The sequence below is a fragment of the Diadema antillarum genome, unplaced genomic scaffold, assembly GCF_040938485.1.
Source record: "Diadema antillarum isolate AM-2024a unplaced genomic scaffold, OU_Dant_1.0 scf00000152, whole genome shotgun sequence".
Classification (NCBI taxonomy): Eukaryota; Metazoa; Echinodermata; class Echinoidea; order Diadematoida; family Diadematidae; genus Diadema; species Diadema antillarum.
The window spans coordinates 500,862-524,026 of record NW_027271041.1 but is presented as its reverse complement, the minus strand read 5'-3'; the positions used below and the strand labels follow the sequence as shown (position 1 = coordinate 524,026).

At 37.7% G+C, this 23,165-nt stretch overlaps 1 pseudogene; it reads right to left on the bottom strand.

Annotated features, from left to right (window-relative positions):
• Nucleotides 1-14,236: 14,236 nt before the first annotated feature.
• Nucleotides 14,237-21,902, bottom strand: LOC139721936 (adhesion G-protein coupled receptor G6-like; annotated as a pseudogene).
• Nucleotides 21,903-23,165: the final 1,263 nt, after the last annotated feature.

Below are 23,165 nucleotides of genomic sequence, written 5' to 3'. Positions count from 1 at the left end.
TCAAAGGTCAGGGGTCAAAGGTCAAGGGTAACACTTCAACATTTCACTATTTCCCTCATATTTATGTAATGCCAGCAGGATTTTTTTAACACTTGGTGTATGCATGTATAACCTAATAGAAATTCTGTGGAAACCTTATTTTTCTTTTTTTGCCTCGAAGGTCAAAAGGTAAAAGATCAAGGGAAAGTACTGAACTAACTGTATCCTCCATATCTATGAAGTGGCTCAAGTTGTCTTGACATTTTCTACATATTAATGCATGTTCTGCCTGACAGTGATTGTCCTTTGAATTTTAGGGTCAAAGGCCAGATAAAAATGGTAACAATGTACTTTTCAATACAGAATTTGCACTTTTTCTCCATACCTTGAAAATTACTCAATGCATAAACTTATGAATGGGCAAAGTCAAGTTAAAGTCCTTAAAATCCCCAAATACATGCTCTTCTATTCATCCAATTAAACCTAGGTTAAGGAAGGTGAACATTCAACACATTTGTGGCCAACATGTCATTGAAATATTTTCCCAATTTTGTGAAAATATAATCACACATTGTCCATACGTACTATAGACCTATTAGGAGAATCATGCATTATGGCGGAGGCATACCAGTCGCCTTAGCGACATTTCTAGCTGTTACATGTTATGATGAGTCTTTTGTTGAAAACTCATCCAAACCTGTAATGTATAGAAAGGAAACGCCTCAAAATATTGAATCATTTAAAGCAGATTTGGCATCTGAACAGTGGATTGATGTTTACAGTGAGTTAGATGTGAATACCTGTTATGATAATTTTAATAGAAAAATACAATATTATAATGATAAAAATTGTCCATTGGTAAAGTTTAAAAAGAATAATAAACATGGGAAGAGGCCTTGGATAACAAAATCGATATTACGTTCAATACATACAAGAAATAGGCTTTATAAGATTTATATAAATGATCCTACTGAATTTGATTTAAGAAAATATAAGATATACCGAAATAGATTAACAACTGTTATAAGAATTCACGAAAAGTATATTATTCTGATAAGTTGAACCAAGTTGAATCAAATATGAAGGCCACATGGAGAATTATAAATGATTTGGTTGAGAAGAAAGAACAACAATTACCCCAAAAAGACTTTAAATTAAATGATTGTGTTATTGATCAGGAAGATGCAGCCGATATATTTAATTCTTTTTTTTTTGTTAATGTTGGTCCTAATCTGGCAAATACATTTGATGATGTAAATGAAGATTTTTTAAAATTTTTGCCAGAACCTATTTCCTCATCGTTATTTTTAAACCCTACAAATCCCACAGAAATTAGTAACATTACGAAAAAGTTGAATTCTAGCAGGGCAAGTTTTTGTGATAGAATAAGCACATTAGTACTTAAACAAATCATATATCAAATTGCTGATCCCCTTACTCACATATCCAATCTTTCCATTTTATTATTGTCTGGAAAATGTCCAAATTCTTTAAAAATTGCAAAGGTGAACCCAGTGTTTAAGAAAGATGATCCTTGTGAAATTGATAACTATAGACCAATTTCTATTCTTCCTAGTATTTCCAAAATTCTTGAAAAAAATTATATATGATAGGTTTTATAATTTTTTTTTTTTTTGCGTAGTCATACAGTTTTAAATTTACATCAGCATGGTTTCCAAAAGAACTATTCTACAGATTTGGCTTTGGTCCAGTTGTATGATCAAATTACAAACGCAATGGCAAATAGAAAACATTTTATAGGAGTTTTTATGGATTTATCTAAGGCGTTTGATACGTTACAACATGATAATTTACTTTAAAATTTACAGTTTTATGGTGTTCGCGGTGTTGCACTCTTGCGGTTTAGGGATTATTTATCATGTAGACAGCAATATGTTGTACATAATGACATGTCGTCAAATGTTTTACAGATAAAGTGTGGTGTGCCCCAGGGCTCAATATTAGGCCCCCTTCTCTTTTTGTGATATATCAATGATATCGTTAATTCGTCGTCTATATTATCATTTATATTACATGCCGATGACACCAATATCTTTTATTCCCACGATAATATAGAAACGTTAGTATCCACACTTAATGCAGAGCTACCAAATGTATCAAACTGGTTTAAGAATAATAAATTATCACTTAATAGTCATTAAACAAATTATATTTATCTTGAGCATATGAAAACTCACACAGATGATTTTGTGAACAATATAAGGATTGATAATGTACTTCTTCAACGTAACAGTTCTATTAAGTTTTTAGGCATTTTCATTGATGAAAACTTAACCTGGAATGATCACATACGTCATGTTACAACCTGTATTTCTAGAAATGTAGGTATTCTTTCAAAGATGAAAAGTTATCTTCCTAAACACACTCTTTTTATGCTTTTCAGTTCTTTAATCCTACCATATATTATGTATTGTAATCTAGTGTGGGCTACAAGTGCAAAAACTAAACTTAACTCTATTTACTTATTACAAAAGAAAGCCATTCGCGTCTGTACTGGCTCACAATACTTAGCCCACACCAGTCCACTTTTTTATCAGTTAAAAACACTGAATATATTTGATTCTATAATCATATTATTCTTTTAAGGCTAGATTGAAAACTATGTTACTGTCAGATTACAATTCATGAACATGGCATCTGAATATAGATTTTGTTTTGTTTGATCACATTTATTTTCCTGTAAATTGGATTTAGAACTACAACAAATATACGAAATGTATCTGTGTCTATCATTTCATTTCATTCCCATCATCTTCAGCATCACCATCGTCACTTTCATCGTCATTATCACGTTTTCCCTCATCATTACTCTGTCATCGTCATCATCATCATCATCATCATAAGTCACTTTAATTTTATTTGTAACTACGTACTAGAATATAATACATAATGCATTTACAGTGTATTATATTTTGTAGTGTTTCCCCATTCCGCAAACAATATATGTGTATTATGTAGATAGGTCCCTGGGCTGCCACGTGTTCAAGCTTTTGCTTATAGTGGCAGTCCTTCTTCCGCATAATTTCTCAGGTAATTATTTGGAAATTTGTTAATGAAATTAATTTATACATCAATTTCCTTCTTTGAATTATGTTCATTGTAATCTGCTTACTGATATTTCATGTGATATTGCTGAAAAGAATCTTGATTTATGTATGAAATTGAAAATAAATCAAACAAACAAACAAACATATTTGGACTGGATTTCAACCTCTAAATGTCATCAAACATTCGCCATTTTTACTACAGATATGATGGTGAAAACACTTTATTAGGCTAGTAATCATACTACACTTGAGTAACATGCCTAAATCCAATACACAATATTTAGGTATGAAGCTTGTCAATAAGTACAGGATATCATATCTAGCAATTACCACTCGGGAAACGCGGAGGCAGCTGTATGCAATCAAGTTATTATAACGGTATAATGTAGACAGGACCTCTGTACGCCTTGGGATGTAGTGGCATGCAATGAACCGAGATTCGGGTGCCGCCATGATGAGTTGATTGATGGATGTAAATTGCCTAACGTGAATGTATAAATAATTGCCCCCTTGATCGAGGGGGAGGTAGTTAGGGTGTCTCTGCCGATGGCATTTTCGGAACTGAATTAAATCTATTTTGTAACCTTGACTACAATAATACCTTCTTCTTCTTCTTCTCGAGTCACTACGCAGAAAGGAACGTTAGATTCGTCCAGTCCAATGTTGGATGCACTGCCTGGCACAGGGCGTTAGAGCTGCCAGATCCTCCTTTGTGCAAGGCTCTGGTAGAAGTGGACAGACCAGGAGATGTTGCATAGTCTGCTCCTCTCCACACAGGCAGGTGGTGTCATCATTCTCACTATACCCCCACTTTGCTAGGTTAGATTTGCAGCGGCCGACATCACTTCTTAGGCGATTGCAGCAAGACCAGAAAGGCCATGCCTCACTGGCACCTGATGGTGTAGTTTCCTTAGGGCCGGTAGTAGACACTGTATGTGGTGTATGGGTAAGACGTTCAATCCACATGGATACACGCTGCTTGTCAGGGCTTTTGTTCAGGGCCTTTACAGAATGCATGAAGCTGCGCCTGGATTTTAGCCTCTTTCTTGAATGATCATGATTGAAGAGAGGGTGGCGAGGGTCATTTTCTTGCTTCAGCTTTTCCTTCTGGGATGCAACGGTCCTACGGATGCTTGGAGGAGCAATCCCACTCAGTAGGTAGAGGTCTTCAACCTTTGTGGGCTTTAGGCAACCAGTAATAGCACGACATGAAGAGTTTAGAACAGTGTCAATCTTAGTGGCATGAGCTGATCTACTCCAGACAGGTGACGCATACTCAGCTGTAGGGTAGCATAAAGCCAGTGCTGTTGTACGTATCGTCTTCGCATCAGCACCCCACTTCGTATAAGTGAGCTTTTGGAGGATACTATTCCTTGATGCCACCTTTGCCTTGGTCTTAATGATGTGATCCTTGAAAGTGAGGGACCTGTCAAGTGTCACCCCCAGGTAGACTGGCTTGGATACATGTTGCAGGCGTTTCCCATACCAACTAATCCGTAGTTGACGGCTGGCTTCCCTATTCTTAAGATGAAACACACTGATTTGTGTTTTGTCTGGGTTAGCTCTTAGATGGTTGTTGGCATAGTAGGGAATGAGTAAGTCCAGTGCACTGGAGAGGGAGTCCTCTGCTTCTTCAAAGGTGTCCTTCTGAGATGCAATGCAAAGGTCATCAGCATAGAGGAAGCGTCTAGTGTCTGGTTGAGTAGGTTGATCGTTTGTGTAGATGTTAAACAACAAAGGGGCAAGCACACTCCCTTGAGGAAGTCCGTTCTTCTGTGTCCTCCATCTACTCTTTCTACCACCGAGGTCTACGAAGAATCTGCGGTTTGATAGCATGTTGCAGATCAACTTTGTGAGTCTAACATCTGAGGTCATCTCATACAGTTTCTTGGCAAGGATACGGTGATTGACTGTGTCGTATGCTGCAGAAAGATCGACAAAGGCAGCACCAGTGATTTTTCTGTTCTCAAAACCATCCTCGATGTACTGCGTGAGGTTCAGTAGTTGTCCTGTACATGATTTTCCCGGTCTGAAACCCGCCTGCTCCGGGATAAGGTGATCATCAACGAACAATGCTATGCGGTTCAGGAGGAGGCGTTCAAACAGCTTGTACATGTGGCAGAGTAGGGATATCGGCCTATAGCTCTTAGGGATGGCAGGGTCTTTACCAGGTTTCAGTAGAGCAATGACTTTTGCTTTCCTCCACATCTTTGGGATCTTGTTGGACTTAACACATTCGTTGACCATATCAAGAAGCCATCTGCGTGCACCTGGCCCGAAGTGTTTGATCTGTTCCACTAGGACATCATCAAGACCTGCAGCCTTGTTGGTTTCATAGACTTCATTGCAGATTCCAGTTCACTCATTGTGAATGGCCTTGTGAAACTTGTGGCGTCTTGTGAGGATGCATTAGCAGCTCTGGGAAGTTTAGCCCTCTGAGGACGGTGATTTGGATTTCCCCGGCTATTCAAGAGGAGTTGGTGGGCAACCTGGTCAGCGGTGACTTGCGGCCTTGGCTGCGGCTTTGTGTAGTCATTTCCTAGGATGCGGATGGTCTTCCAGGCTTTCCTGCTACTATGAGTCATATCTGTGCTTTCAATGAGCTCTTGCCATTTCTTCCGCCTTTCTTCAGTGATGGAATTAGCTAAGGCTTCACCAAGCTCAATGGTGTCATCACTAAATGGGCCACTGAAGGAGCGTTCACGTCGCGGCCCCTGACAGGTGTTTTACACTTGCGAATCCTTCAACCACACTACGCTATCAACAATAATACCTGTAACTCGTATAATGCCTTGCGAAACTATGACAACGTACCTCGCAAGGCTGTGTAATTACACCTTTACATAACATGGTTTATACACTTTTCAACTTTCTTAACATTATTAAATTTACTTTCACATATCAATAGCAGCCATAATGATTATTTACGTAACACTATTCACAAAAAAAAAAAAATATACGTGATTTTGTTACCTCATTAAAGACACCCAAGCATCCGAAGTTACACCAATTAAGTTATTTACTACATGAAAAAAGCTACCACTTGACTGTTTGACTTTGTTTTTAATCACAGTCTGGACAACAATTACAAGTTTGGACGGAAAAATCTGAAGTCAAACTAAGCACCTTCTAAGCTGCTTCAGCAAGATAACACCATCAGATTATGTTTTGACTATAATGTTCAGAGCAATTCATGACTTCCTATAGCTAAATGGATTAGGCCCTTTCATTGGATGCCGTGACATTTGCTCCCGAGACAATTGCTCCTATGACATATCTGCACGCTAAGCAAAACATATACTCACAAACAATCCTAATCCTACTCTTACTCGTCTGCCTCACATCAAACTAAACCAAAAATCCTATCACAACCCTAATCCTATAACCCTAAGTCCTTAAAGAAAAATACGAACGAAGAAATTGTCGGAGGAGCAAAACGTCGTGTCACCGTTCCTTGTATACTAGTAATCAGAAACGTAGGTCTAGTACTTACTATATACATGCAGAAAAGTTGAGGTGATGAACGGGTTAAAAAACGGGTAATTTTCGAGATTTGAATTCCATGTCCGCACTAAAAAGACACATGCCTTAAGTTCGCTTGGTTATTCTATTCATTTGTAATAGATTCAACTTGAGCATGGAATGGCGTTGTACACGTGAAATTTGTCGTGTACTTTCTCTCCTTATAGCATGAGTGAAATAATGTCAAAGCTTGGATGACAGGAAACAAAATGCAAAGTGATTACGAAATTGCGCTCAAACAAGAGAGTTAAGTGTTGAAATTGTTGGTGCATACGTACCGTTGAAGGGCTTCAATGTATTCCGAATGAATCTCTACCGCAGAGCATAACTGGTGGGTGGAGATGGGGGAAAAAGTGTCGATTGCTGAGGCTGTATGCAAGTATGGGTACAGTGAGCTGTTCACGAACAGCTCGACGCATTTTAATATGAGCGTTACTTCCTGTTGGGCTTCTCATGATTACACTAAGGGGTGCTCCGAAATCATGAGAACCAGCACTGTAGTTTTTTTTTCAGCCTCCTTCGCAAATGTTTATTTTTCTGCAATTCCCTCTTCATCTCTCTCTCTCTCTCTCTCTCTCACACACACACATACACACACACACACACACATGCACACACACACACACGTTTCGAACCTACCCCTTTAGTGATCAGGTCGTAACATAACGGATGAAAAGACTACCTAGCTTTATTCTATGAAAAGAAAATGCCCATGAAAGGAGACAGCAGACTTTGACCCGATGGTTTTACCGTTCCCCCTCATTATCTTCATCACCGGTTCAAGGGCTCGTTTTCATATCAGAGCACCTTCTGTAGTTCCAGTCTTTTTTTTTTCTTATAAAAGTATTTTGAATTGAAAAGGAACACAAAATTAGCATAATCATGTGTTTATAAACTTACAAGTGCTTTCAATGATAATGAAAATGACATTGATTAAGATATTGTTACTATCGAAGATGATTACAAGAAGATATCTTTATTGAGCCATGATATCCAACAAAATTTGTTTCGGAATGTTTCATACGGCCTAGATTCTTGAAAGAGAAAATATTGCATATGATTTTTTTTTTCCATGGGATGGAGAACACAGCTGCTGTAGAGTTGAAAAACTTCATTTTGTCACCAGCCTCGTTAGAAAAAAAAATATCTACACTAGAAAGTTGCAGTTTTCAATGAGAAGGGACAGTACTCTGCTGTTGCAATTATGATAGCAATGGATATTTCAACATACAATGTAATATACAATAAATGAATACGTAGGCTACACGTGCGCAGTCGCTTTTTTCCCCTGGTATCAACATACTGTGTCTGCATTGTACAAAAAAAAAAAACACCTGATATAAAATGTGTGTTGAATCATTCATTTGAATACCATGACAGTTTATAAAAAGATGACGAATCAAATTCGGGGGGCTTTTCATTCTAGGGATGAGACGTATAAGGCACAAATTGTCGCCCCGACACATATTGTTGCCCCCGGCTCGGGGCGACATTTTGTGCAGGAGTTGACAGTACAGATTGTCGCCCCTGCATAATTTGTCGACTGGCGACAAATTGTGCTGCTTGTGCAGTTCCCAATTTTTGACCTCGATGGCGACAATTTGTGCAGGCGAAATGAAACGTAGCTGCACAAAAATGTACTATGAAATGTGTGGTTACGGTGGTTGCTCCGGTGTTATGCTTTAGTGGGGTGGATATGACTGGTAAGTTATGCGTATGTGTGTGTCTAATTAAATGTTAATCAAATTGAAAAGAAAGTCCTACCACATAAATCTTCATCAGCAGACAGGAGCATGAGCACGTGTTTAGAGTTCACAGTGGCTTTGATTTCAAAATAGTAGGTAAGGGTGTTGCGACACAAATTGTCGCCCCGTCACAAATTGTCGTTTGGCGACAATTTGTGATGCTTGTGCAGTTCCCAATTTTTGACCTCGATGGCGACAATTTTTGCTGGCAAAATGAAACGTAGCGCCACAAATTGTCGTCGGCCATGCACTGTGAATTGTATGGTTGGGGTGGTTGCTCCAGTGTTATGCTTTGGTGGGGTGGGTATGACTAGTAAGTAAGTTATGCGTTTGTGTATGTGTGTGTGGGGGGGGGGGGCTGCATGGTATGTGCTGTGTATGACTAGGTGCGTATTATGTGACTTGTGTATGCGTTTGCGCATAGCTGAGTGTGTGCGTAATATATAATTATATATATAAAATATACAATTATAGTGGTTTGCTTGTCTGTGTGTATACGTGTGCCTGTAGGCCTATGCGTACGTGTGTCTGTTTGTGTTTTGGTGTTTATGTGAACGAACTTTTTGAGCAGCAGGTACTACTGTGGCAATGAAAATGCCTTCACTGTATATGAGCATGTGCTTATCGAGTCCACAGCGGCGTTGATTTCAAAATAGCATGGGTGTGTCACTTTCAACGGTGAGGCGGGCTAGGAGAGAGAGAGAGAGAGAGAAAGAGAAAGAGAGAGAGAGAGAGAGAAAGAGAGAGAGAGAGATTGAGAGAGAGAGAGAGAGAGAGAGCGAGAGAGAGATTGAGAGAGAGGGAGAGTCCGAGAGAAAAGGCATACGAGGGAGGTACTCTCCCTAACTGTTATCTGTCTTTGTTCATTTTTTTTTTTTTTTGGGGGGGGGGATCATTGCATTCATTTTCTTCATTAGTCTTCAACTTCCATATCACTATTTTTTGTCCCAGAATAAGTTGCCATGCTTTATGCATTAGCGAATAATTTCGACACTCCGTAAATAATTTCTGATTTTAGCACAAACGAACTACAATATTATGCACACCCAAAATACATACGTATCTATAAACAAGCACCAACAAACACTCAAACAAATCCTCATAATGCATACAAACCACCTCAACACACATTCTTCCATAATATGCAATAACACACACACACACACACACACACACACACACACACACGAACGGACAGTCAATTATCATGTGCGCGCCCACATACATACTTCTTTGAAACCTCACCGTGACTGTTTACATAGCTTGTTTTGGTATTTCAATGACTATGTCAAGAATGATATTACCCCCCCCCCCTCGCCAAAAAAAAAAAAAAAAAAGGTTAAAAAAAAAATGTGCTTCGAGGGCGGGCGAATTTTGTGCTGTCAACCCTCTGCACAAATTGTCACCAGACGACAAATTGTGCAAGGGCGCCATTTTGGCCGTCTACTCCGTGCACAATTTATAGCCTGTTTCAGGGGGCGACAATTTTGGTCGCAACAGACGTTTAGGTTGAGTTTAAAAGCGCAGTGAGACTTGAAAAAAAAAAAGATTGAGAAGTTTAAGATCGCGATCTCCAAGATCTCGAATGTTGCCAGTGTGACTGCCAACTTCCCGCGAAACTTCTCGGGAAAAACTTCCCTCTCCAACTAGGGATACTACCATCCTGGCGTATCTTTGCCAGTGTGACGGCGCCTAATTGTTGCTTCTATTTGAACAATGTTTTTGTTCAGATGACAGGTTCGAGTCCCGCTGGTTCCGTTTTTCCGACATGTTTGTTAATTTATAGATCAGCAGTTGCGATCTTAACAAATTTAATTTGTAGAGGGAGACAAAGTGAAGAAAATTGCATCTGAACCTTCACCCCCCTCTGAATAATGTCTTTCTTTCAATGTTTTTGTTGTTGTTGTTGTGTGTTTTTTAACACAGCAATAGAATTCCATAGATATCTGCGGTTTCAGCGGTTTCATTAAATTCAGGCGTGTTCTAGGTTGAATGATTCGATAAGATATGGACAATAACATGTACAGTTGGTGCCAGCGTCCCACCAAATGAGGAAGGAGAATACTTTAGGGATATTTTCTAATCTATGACGTGAATGCAGCTGCTGTCTTGTTCATTATGGAATCATTTTTTTACTGATGTTTGACTCGAATGATAATAATTATGATTACCGCTTACTCAAGAAGTTGTGACCATTGCATCATGATTTGAAAACACACACACACACACACACACAAACACACACACACACACACACACACACACTCAGTGAGGGTGTCAGCCTAATCAGTGCGTTAGTATTATCCTATGCCACTATACTTTGAAGTCTATGCCCACATCAACAAACTTCTTTGAAACCTCACCGTGACTGTTTACATAGCTTGTTTGCATGGATGATGGATGTAACCATGTAAGTTCTGTTTTGGTATTTCAATGACTATGTCAAGAATGATATTAACCCCCCCCCCCCGACAAAAAACAAACAAAACAAAACAAGGATTTAAAAAAATATATAAAATGTGCTTCGAAGGCGGCCGAATTTTGTGCCTTCAGCCCTCTGCACAAATTGTCGCCAGACGACAAATTGTGCAGGGGCGACAATTTGGCCGTAAACTCCGTGCACAATTTGTAGCCTGTTTCAGGGGGCGACAAGCTTGAGTCAAAAGGCGCAGTGAGACTTGAAGAAAAGATTGAGAAGTTTAAGATCGCGATCTCCAAGATCTCGAATTTTGGCAGCGTGACTGCCAACTTCCAGCAAAACCTCTCGGGAAAAACTTCCCTCTCCAACTAGGGATATTCCCCCATCCTGGCATATCTTTGCCAGTGTGACCGCGCCTAATTGTTGCTTCTATTTGAACAATATTGTTTTTTTTTATACACAGCAATAAAAATTCATATATTTCTGCGGTTTCATTAAATTCAGGCGTGTTCAAGGTTGAATGATTCGATAAGATATGGACAATAATGTTATTGTCCATATCTTATCGAATCATTCAACCTTGAATTGTTGGTGCCAGCGTCCCACCAAATGAGGAAGTAGAATACTTTCGGGATATTTTTCTAATTTATCAGGTGAATATGCAGCTGCTGTCTTGTTCATAATGGAATCATTTATTGACTGATGATGTTTGACTCGAATGATAATAATGATTATCGCTTACTCAGGAAGTTGTGACCGTTGCATCATGATTTGACAACACGCACACACACACACACACACACACACACACACACTCAGTGAGGGTGTCAGCCTAATCAGTGCGTTAGTATTATCCTATTCTTATACTTCGAAGTCTATTTGAAATTTAGTTGGATTATTGCCTGAAATTGACACAGATTTATATTTGGACATTACATTTATATGTCTTTCCCTCATTTTTGAATATTTGTTTTTATTGGATAATGTGGCGCATGCCTCTTCTCCCTTACATTAAGAGCCAGCCATGGGACAAAATAATTGTCATTATTATTGTGTATTTATTATTATCATTGTATAACATTACATCCGTCCGATAATTTTTCTAAGCACCAATCTATAAAAATCTCGATCGTATTTGGTTGAGTATTGACATGATCACCGCGGGGGGAAATTTAGCGCACTAATTCAGAAATAAACTGTGCAAGATTTCATGGGATGTCATGTGTTCTTTGTGTGTGTGTGTGTGTGTGTGTGTGTGTGTGTGTGTGTGTGAGTGTGATACATTAATGCACATGTAACATACACGAATACAAACAGAAACGGACAGGGTAAGATATCCTTTATTTAACAGCCCATATGGACAATCTGCATTGCATCATTAAATAGCGTCAGGTACAGACAAGAGATCATACTGCTGCCTAAACCTCATCAATCTTGTGAGATTGAAAGTCAACTGAGCGACGTCAAACTTTCCTGAACACTGATACACCATCACCACAACTGCCGAGTTCTCATTGCTTTCTAATACTAGTCAATACAAACGGGAACATGGCAGTCGATAACTTATGTTGTAATAATCTTCCGACACTTCACCAAGGGATTGGGGATTAGATATTACACAACAATATACACCGAAAAAAATAAAAGTAACGCCTTCTAGTTTAAAGAGATGTAATCTCTCATTAAGATATAAAAATGAATTCACTCTTATGGTTTAAAACTCTTAGTCATTATTCGACGCACATTAACACACCTTGACGTACCAACCCAAGACGGTGTTGACTCATATACGGATTAATACTTCTTCTAATGCTATGCATCTCTGTGACATTGATATTGATATTGTATTACTTTGTGTCTCTTCTAAGTCTTTCATGTCTACAATTATTCATCTACGTTGCACGTTTGTTCTGTATGTATGCATTCTGTGTAAGTGCTGATGTAATATGTATGGATGCAAAAAAAATAAAAAGAAATGGAAAATAAAATTGAATTGGATTGAAAAACAAAGTGGTCCTTATTAAAAAATTGGGCCCAACTTTTACTAGGACCACTTTGTATTTTGATATTACAGCCAACTTTACAGCCAACTTTCATCTAATAAATCATTCATCAAATTCGAAAAAGCACACAATTCTAAGAAGACTTCAAAGTTCATTTGAGGAAATTTGCTTTTGAAATGGCCAAGATATACAAAAACAAACCGGTCCTAATCATAAGGTGGGACCCACCTTCTATTAGGACCACGTTGTTTTGGTAAATATTAGCCATTTCAAAACCAAATCTTCATTAAATAAACTTATAAAATAAAATTTGAATTACTTCTAGAGTTGTGCTCTTCAATATTTCACCAACGGTTTCTTATCATCTTACAGAAAAAAATATTACCGTCTCTTTGCACACGGTAAAGGTTGTGCAAATACTGACTACAGAAACTTTACAGACTTAATGTTCCAGTTGTGGCAAACTTTCCACCAACAGTTTTTCATATCACGGTCATGTTTCGAGGCCAATTCTGTGTCCATCTGAATGCCAAACGTAAATGTTACCAGTGATAGATCCCCACCCCCCCCCCAAAAAAAAAAAAGAAAGAAAGAGAGAATCCCCCAGCAATTAGCCTTGTATCTTTGTCTTGCAGGAACATAGAATACCCTTTCTTGAAAAAAAAAATACATTTCAAAACTCACATTTGTTTGACCATTATTACAAGTATTCACTTTTGTGATAGAAAGTTTGTTACATCAACTGAAAACTGTACCTTTTAATATAAAGCCAAAATGTTACAATCACGGGCTCCATACGGGAATACATACAATGATTATTGTTATTCTGTGCAATCATCTCATGACGGATTCATCATGTTTATAAATTACATGAACTCTACATAAGTTTCAATCTACGTAAGTATCAAATCTCAGCCATGTACTCGGTACTCCACAGGTAAATACGTCATTATATTCATACTAAAAGCTGTCTTGTAACGTTTCCTAAGTGCACCACTGTAATTAAGAAATCTTAATAGTGCCATAGTTCAATTCCATGCTCATGATCTACATAATATAGGATTTGTTTTCCTCTTGTTAATTAATAGAAGACAAGCAGAGACAAAGAAAGAAAAAAAAAGAGAGAGAAAACACAAATATTACTCCGGTAGCCCTGCACTTTCAAAATGGTATTACCCCCCCCCCCCCCCAAAAAAAAAAAAACAAAAAAAACACAAACAAAAAAACATACAAAACACGCCAAAACATACAAACACAACAGGCATGAAGATACAGGATATAACAACGAATCTTTCCGTTCAAAAGAGTTTGAAGTTTCTTACTATCAATGTAATGATTATTTGTATATCGCATTCAAAGATATCGAGTTTAATGTTTTCTCGTTGAGTTGTTCAGCTGCTTCCGAGTACCCATAACATCAAGATATAACGAAGAATTGTTCCATTTGGAAAGACCATTTCTGTTTCCATACCAGAGATATGGCCCTGCAATTCTTTCATTTCACGAATCAAATCCTTCGTTTTGGTTGGGCATCCTCCGCATTCTTTCTGGTAGAGTCACTTCCACGCTCTCGGGGAGGAATCCCTGCGAACCCAAATTGTTACTCTGCTTCGCTTTTCTCTTTCCACCAGACTGGAGGAGCCGTCCAGAACTATTCTTCACAGATGAACTGTTGTTAGCGAAGCTAGAAGCCCGCTTGGACTCTGGCAAACAGCACTGGAATTGACTCCGCCAAATTCTACGCACTTGCGGCTGCCGCACGCAGTACAGCATAAATATGAAGTATCCCTGTAGCGAGTTAAGCACGGTGAACATGGCGAGAACAGCCTCGCTCGCCGGTCTGATGATGCTCAGGTACCCGAGGGCCCAGGTGAGGCCCATCAACAGAAGAATGCAGATAGCGTTTTGGAAGCGACGGAGGCGCCGTCGCTTTTCTGTATCGTCCATCATCCGACCTTTGACCGTTTTGTTGAGTTGTCTTATCACACGAACGAAAACTACGAGGTTGAAAATCATGATCAGGCCGAAAGGAACGAGCACGCCGCCAACCAACGGCCAAAGGGTCAAGAAGCAACTGTAGGTCCAAAAATGGAGGAAAATAAAATAAATATCAATTTTAATCTTTCAACTAGTTGTTGTTTTTTAGCTCGCATAGCACCTTTTGCAGAGTAAGCTGGGAAAGCTTCCTTACTAATATATTTCGACAGCATTGTAGCCATATCGGCAACAAAGGCCAACTTGATTCAAATTAATGATTCTTGCATTGAATTGTTATATTGTCATTGATTGACAACGGTTGACAACATCAGGTGCAATATCCAACCTTATAGTTAGGAATATACCTTGGTCAATGGGGATAAAATTAACTTTTATTGAAAATATCAATTACATCGTACTTTCTTTCGCGGATTTACAATTGATATGCAAGAATGAAATATAATGGAACAAAGACTAGTCTATATGTTTTCTCGTAGGATATTCATTTTTCCGTAGAAGATACGTAATGATGAAGTTAAGGCTTCGGATGTCCACGCAGGTTCGAACAGGCTCGTCCGAAAATTACGTTCTTAAACTATAGATGTTTACGCGTGCACCATGTCCCTCTCCACCCAGATTTGTAAACTGCTGTAAAATAGGTTCTTTTTAATTTTCGGGTAATCATAATGGCAGGGTATCTTGAAAAGAAGAATGTTAACAAGGCCACTCATAGGTGATAATATTATTATCAACATTCCCGAATTAGGCAACCAATTTCTACACTGGTACAAAGTGCCAAATATCACATAGGCATGAACAAAACTTACTAGTCAGTTTCAGCGTACATCTGACGTGTCGCTCCAGCACTTATGGCCACGACAAGGACAGGACATCCTATATTGAATGATCAAGAATTTTGCAGACATTTGTAAACATCCGACATTTGTTTTAGCTTTGTAAAGAGCAGAAAATTACCGTTATTCATTTCTGATTGTTAAAGCAATCATCCAACATTTACTAGTATTTTAGCACCGTACGGAGCCGAATGTTACGTTAATCATTTTCAGATGTAAAAGCAAACATCCGACATTCATTTAGGCATCTTACGGAGCTAATGTTATCCTTATCCATTAACGAATGTGAAAGCAAGCATCCGCTATTAATTTTCGCATCTAAATGAGCCGATTGATAACGTCAATCATTTCCAAATGTGATAAGCAACAATCTGTTATTTCATTTTGGCATCGTACGGAACAGAATATTACCGTTATTCATTTCCAAATTTACATGCAAACACGCGACATTTATTTTATTATCGTACCGGGTTGAATATTATTATTCATTTCCGAACGTCAAAGCAAACATTCGACATTTATTTCAGCATCTTAATCCGGATCCGAATCTTGCCGTTATTCATTTCCAAAAGTATAAACAAACATCCAACATTCATTTTAGCATCTTAGGAGCCGATTGTTACCGCTGTTCATTTCCAAAAGTTGAGGCAAACATGCGACTTTTTGTTTGGTGGCCCGACGTGCATTTTTAGTGGCCCAGGGCCATCGGGCCACCGTAAGTGTTGAGCTCTGCATCTAGGAAAAGTATATATTATGACTTGATTTATCATATGCTCCACTGGCTGAAGCAACATTTAGGTGTGTAATTTCTATTATGCATTTCATTTGCCTGCTGACTGTAGACAGAATAGATAATTGGTATTACAAGATAACCTCACCCCATGCAACCAGCGACGCCTTACGCATGAAGTAAGGCAGGTAAGTGTTGAGCACGCGCACAAACATGATGTGCATGTTGTAACCTTCGACCCCCATCCATAAGAGGGATGCTAGCATGAAGTAGTGCAGAAAGCCCGCCAGAATGCAGCACGGGATAGGCTCGACCTCTTCCACCCCTCGCGCCGTGTCAAAGGTGATCATCAGCACAAAAGTCACGTACAGACCAAGGAGTGCGCAGCACAACGAAATCAAAATTTGATTTGGTTTGCGATCCCGTAATTTCCTGCAAGAAATGAAGAATCCCCAAGCAACTACCGTTAACTCCTGAGGTACATTTACAATAAGAATAGTACTGTAATAACAATGATGATGATGATAATAATCATGAAAGAAATAATAAAGTAAATGCATTTAATAAATCAGTGTTTAACGATTATCGATGATTTGTATAGACCTTTTGTTTATATTTTCCAATTTAAATGAAATGAATGAATGGACGTTAAATGAGCTCCCCCTCTTTCTCTCAATGTAAATAGTATATGATTCAAAGTGGTATTAATTTTTTTCGATGTAACAATTCTGTCAAAGTTAGATGTAGTCAACGATCATTTTCTATTATTCTGACTGTAATGTGGCAGGGTATCCTTCACACAAAGTATCCCAAGCTCATACATACTGCATTTATCACGTCACTATCATGCGTGAGAGAACTTTGCATCAATGCCGATAAAGTTATTATTATCATTATTATTATTGTTAATATTATTATTGTTATTATTATTATTAGTAGTAGTAGTATTATCATAATTGTCATTAATTTTCACCTGTTAAAAACATAAGTTAGAATGGTGACTAGCAGTCCCGAGATCGACATGCAACATCCCACGTAACTGATGATTTCTAGGATGAAGTCAACTTGGTCTGAGATTGCAGAACCTCCGTATATATCCTGGTGGAGAAAGAAAGAGCAGAGTAAAAATGAAATTGACTTAGGAATTCATCCTAAAGACACATTCTCATTTATTTTATACATTGAGACGCGTAAAGCATGAGTGATTTTTGTTTTTGCCGTAGTCAGTTGCTTATTAATTTGTGACATCAAAATGAATGTCATCATAATCTGCATCACCTTGGTATAAAAAGATCTATCTTGGACTTCATTTGATTATTTCAATTCATCAGTTCTGATTAAACTCTATAACTGTACACTTTATTCTTGGTATCATTCTAAATCATTCCAAATGCAATATAGATGTGTCTTGTAAAGGTGGTAACATATCATAAACTGATTAATTTGTTATGCATACCGTGCTACTGTATTGATTATCAATATCATCGCAGTTGTGTTGATAATTATGAAAATAAGTGTGTGTTGGTACATTCTTTGCCTTAAATTATTTCTAATACACTTTCATTTTATGTCGTCTGAGCTGAACATGCTCAATAAAATGATTAGTCTGGACGTGTAAGTTCAACAAGAATGTACTTACTCTCTGTTCCTCTGCGAGTTCGTGATCATCATTATTATTATCATTATCGCCACACAATGCCACCATTGAAATATATCAGTAACAAAACATTTAACTTACCATGAGAATACCAAAATTTGTTAGATGGTTACATTCACACTCCGGTCGTTCATCGGTGCTGGAATTACTCAGCGAGCAGCCTCTGGTCGACCAGTTACCCGTGCCGTTGTTAGCGTCAAAGTCCCAAAACACGCAGATTGGATTTGTAGCATTCTGTGTGATTTGAAATGAATTTGCTTTTGAAAAATGATCTACGGTTTGATTTAGCTCACCAAGGAAAACTGATACCTTTGATTGTGATGTCATTAATAACCACCGGACAAGTTCCAATGAATGTGACAAGCTGCAATGGAAGATCTGATGTAACATTCCTCCAGTCATTTGCAAGTGGCTATTTTTTCTTGATTAGCGACGACTAGCCATTGCAGTTTATGGAAATCCACTAATTAGTGTTTAGACACTGTAACTTCAATGGAAAATAGCAAAACGCCGGGAATTTGACGGTTTCCAGGCGGATTTCAATAAACTATGTTTTTTTTTCTTCAGAATCTAAGAGACTTTTTCAGACAGATATATAATCATCCGTTTCAATGTGGCCAATATGCGCTGATCTGAGGAGAGCTACTGAATACCATCATTTTTAAGAAAGATCTGTTATTTAAAAAGACCTGTTATTTAAAAAATGGAGACGATTTATCTTTTGAATATTGATAATAATATAAGTTGTTAACGAAATCTTGGGATTATGTTAAGGAGGGTTCTTTCTCAACTAATTTAGTAATGACTAAACTGGGCGAAGAGGGGGAGGTTTATAGCAAAAGATATTCGATTAGAATTAGACATGACAAATTACGCGAACCTTTAAAAGATTTCATTTTGGTTGCTTTTAGCAGATGCTGAAAGAGTTTTTGTCGATCCCAAAAACTAACTAAAACTAACGATATTATCTCAAAAAAGATTACATCCCGAATACAACGTTTCAAGATGTATCTCCGTTTAGGGGGAAAATCTAAACGTTTGAAAACAGATGTTTTTAAGCAGTTACCTTTACAGAGTAAATGACATTTCATTCTCTTAGAACTTATTTCTGACTGGACGAGCAAAATTCGTATTCCTTCGTTTTAATGTACTCTGTCGATTCAATTAAGATATTCTTAGTATAAAATATAACATAATATTCTCGGTATAAACAAGTATCTCATGTTGCCTTGCACAAATAATAATGTACTGGTCCATGTTCATTTTACTCAAATTCTTCCGAAGAAATTTCGCATTTATTAAGGAAATCATATTCTTGGCACTCGCATCCAATTAACTCCTAACAATTTTATTTTGGCTCATTTACTGGTAATTTCTGTCTACTTATTTCCGTTGCTTTATAGATTTAAACTATAAGAACTTTCGTTGCAAACTTAATAGAAAAAAGTAAGTTGTATTGAATTTCCTTTCACAAAATGTAAAAAATTTTATTTCGAATTATTCATAGCCGAATAAAATTGCATGTTCTTTCAATTAACGTTGGATCATTTACACTGAGTGCATGTTCCGTTGAAACTTCTACAAAAATTAATGTATTCAATATTGACGGTTAAATTTTAACTGCACATATGTATACTTTTGCGACCATTGTATTGTATAACATAATTCTCTGTGCTCATTTTGAGAAAGTGAAAGATTTACTTTCAGGAAAGAAAAAAAAAAACTTTAACCAGTTCACATCACAAGTGTAATGTTCAGTCATCTTTGATGAGGTGGTGAAACACTAGTTTTGATTTATTTGGATTGCATTTCTCTGTATAGCTTTTTAGATATTCATTGTGTCAATTTGCACGATCTTTGATGTTTCGTTCATCAAAGCTAAGATGATACAAAAAAAAAAAAATGCAAAGCACCGCCAAACCAGACGCTATAAAAATCGCAACAGCTTACCTCTACGAGAGGTGTGAATGAAGCTCGGACTGGTTGTACCTATGTGTGTCTATCACCTGATCCCCGATAGAAGCCGCTATGATGCGAGAATTGATGGTCCTGTTAAAATCGCCATTATTTACATTCTGGAACGAGGACGGAAAGAGCGACGGGTCACGGAAACCGGTAACGAACACGCGGGTTGCGTCTGCACTTGCAACAACCTCACCAGGAACGAAAAGGCTTGCTTCCGGCAGAACGCTTTGGCTCTCTGTGGTATCTCCTTGCTCCAGACGAAGATCATCAGTTGCTATGGTATCATTGTCACCTGTCACTGTCAGAAGAACTGAAAAACCATCCTGACTTTCTTCCGGCTCAACATCATCAATCTTGTAAGTAAGTTGTTGAGGAGAGAAAGAAAGAGAAATATAGAAATTAACGCAAAGGCATAAGGCTTCACCTGAAGTTGTGGATTCATCGTTTGTATAACTGGGATATTATTAACTAGGTCATATAACCGTTTTCTCATTATTTTTAAAATAGCTATATTATGCACTTATATACTGCCGACAATACTTATTTATTCTTTTTTTTAGAATAATGGGACATATTTTGTAACATGAATAACACCGCAAGCATATACAGGTCACTCGGTATAATCCTCTACAAAAGGGGAGTACAAGTATTTTGTTTGCAAACATCAAGATAATGATTTGAGGGTTCAACCCTATAGTTTATATAATTTAAACATACTTGTGGCATGCGCAAAACCAATATTGAAAGGCAACTTTGACCTGTGTAAAGCATAGAGAATACATGACGAGTATTTTGTGAGTAGCACTATGACACATAGTGGATATAAAACCTATATGGTTTTCAATAGGAGAACCCGAGTTCGAATCTCATCATGTACCTACGTGCTTGGTAAGATGTCATCACTCTATTGCGTTCTAAAGCCTTCTGGTAAAGCAGTGAAAACAATGAAGAGGCTACCCTGTACAAAAAAAAGTTCGTAACTTCATGATTTTGAGTTTCTCTCTGTCTAATGAAAACTTGTATTTTTCGAAGTCTTCAGAAATATCTTTTACCGATTGCGCAAATACATACTATTAAAAAAAATACAAAGACGTAAGGCTCTCATAATCATAGCACTGAATCACCATGAATGTCTTCATAATAAATGACTTACCACTGCGGCTACGTTGGGCTCCGTCACCGTTAGCGGTTCGTCTTCTGGGAGCTCCACATTAATGAACTGTTCCTCCATGGACCGTACTGCTCTGCTAACAGCACCGCTCATCTCCTGCGCCATTTGTAATTCATCATCCGATGTGTCTGCCATGTTGCTGACAATATCCACGACCGAAACAGTCACCTGTTGAAATGAAATAACTTTCTTGATGCTATGCACGCTGACAATGGGATCAATTCTAATTACATTGTACCCTATTACAACTAGACATGCGATTTTGGTTTTAGAGGTTATATCAGAGATTATTCTTAGGGATGACGACACGCAAGAAGCAAATACTGAATCACCAATGTCTTCACATTGACTTTCCAAGGAGCAAATTACCAAATACGCCATGCAAAATGTCATTTTACTTCTTGTGCCACTTGATACTAAATATACTTAACTTCATCTATGTATTGGTATCGCAACAATTTTTAAAGCTGTATTTCTTTCGGAGAATTTAGCGTGCATTACTGATAAACACATTGCGTGAATATATTAAAGAATGTCCATGAGAGTCAAGATTTTCTTTAAGAAGATAAAACAAGAAAGGTTTGTTGTTGTGCAATATGTAAGACACATGATATCATACTTAATACCAGGCACAAAAAGGCTGGAGGAAAAGCAAACAGCAAAATTGTAAACAATACCTCGACGTCGACAGAATCTACACTAGCAATATCCTGGAGGATTTCAGAAACGGTTTCGAGTCCTGCGGCGGTGAGAGTATCCGTGTTTTCCGTTATTTCAGCAGCTTCAGATGCGACCATCTCAGCATTTTGATCGGTTACTTCTTCCTACAGCCATTAGGAATAAACCATCAACAGTTATTGATTTATATGGATTAATAAAATGCATCAACATCTTGTACAACAATATGATACTAAAATGAAATACTTAAATATTAAAATGAAGTTATAGTTTTGGTTGAGCCCGCATTCAGGTTTCTAACTTTTGGGTGAAATGAGAAACCTTCTATGAAATATGAAACAACATGTAATTCCAAGAGGAATGCAACGTTTGTAAGTAAAAATTGGTCGTAATATTGCTGAGAGATCCAATACAAAGGGATACTAAGAAAAGGTGGGACCTATCTTTTATTGTGGATTGCTTTGTTTTATATTGTTTTTGGATATCTCAGCCATTTCAAACAAGATTTTCATCACATAAACTTTGAATGCCTCTCAGAATGGAATGCCTTACTGTAACGTTTCATAAGTGGTTGCTTAGTATCTCGCTAAAAAAGGTAAAAGCTCATTCTTCATCTGCACCAATACTATACTTTACAATCCCTATAGCACACTAATACTTGCCGGATTTCCGATTGACAATGCGAGGTAGCAATTTGATCATAAGAGTTTTCATTTAGACCTAAGGGTTATTTGCCAACAAGTCATGTCATAAAAATCTTGTTCGAGGTTTATATAATGACACTTCCATTAGCTTCAAATATTGGTTTTTAAGAGTGTTTCAAAAGAGGCCAGAGGTGCTTTACCTGCTGCAAGATTTCCAGGAGTTCATCGGCAGTGAGGTCTCGCCCACAGTTATCCTCCTCGACCCAATTACACGGTGAGATCGTATCTCCTACGCACGTTGCTACAAGGACAGACTGACCACCTAGGATCAACACATATTTGTAATCTTGAAGCTGAAAAATGTCTTAAATCGAGTACGCTCCTAAAGCTTTGAACTTAAATAGTGACAGTAGTAGATAATAAAGACGTCACGCGTTACATATACATATAAATGCTTTTATAAAGGACAAAAATAAAGCGATAGACATAATGTGATGTTAGCTACACAATTTTTTATGAGTATAATTTATGAAAATAATTTATTGGATATATAGATATGCTTCTGCAGACTATGGAAGCTGGATATCACATCCACATCTCAACTGATGTGTATGTGTGATTGCAGCCACCATCACTATTTTTCTTCTTTTTTCGTTCTTGTTATTTCGGTCTTACATTGTCCTTTTGTTATTGTCTTTTCTATAGTTTTCTTGTATAAATAGCACCAGTGCGCTTAGAAACACACGAATATTA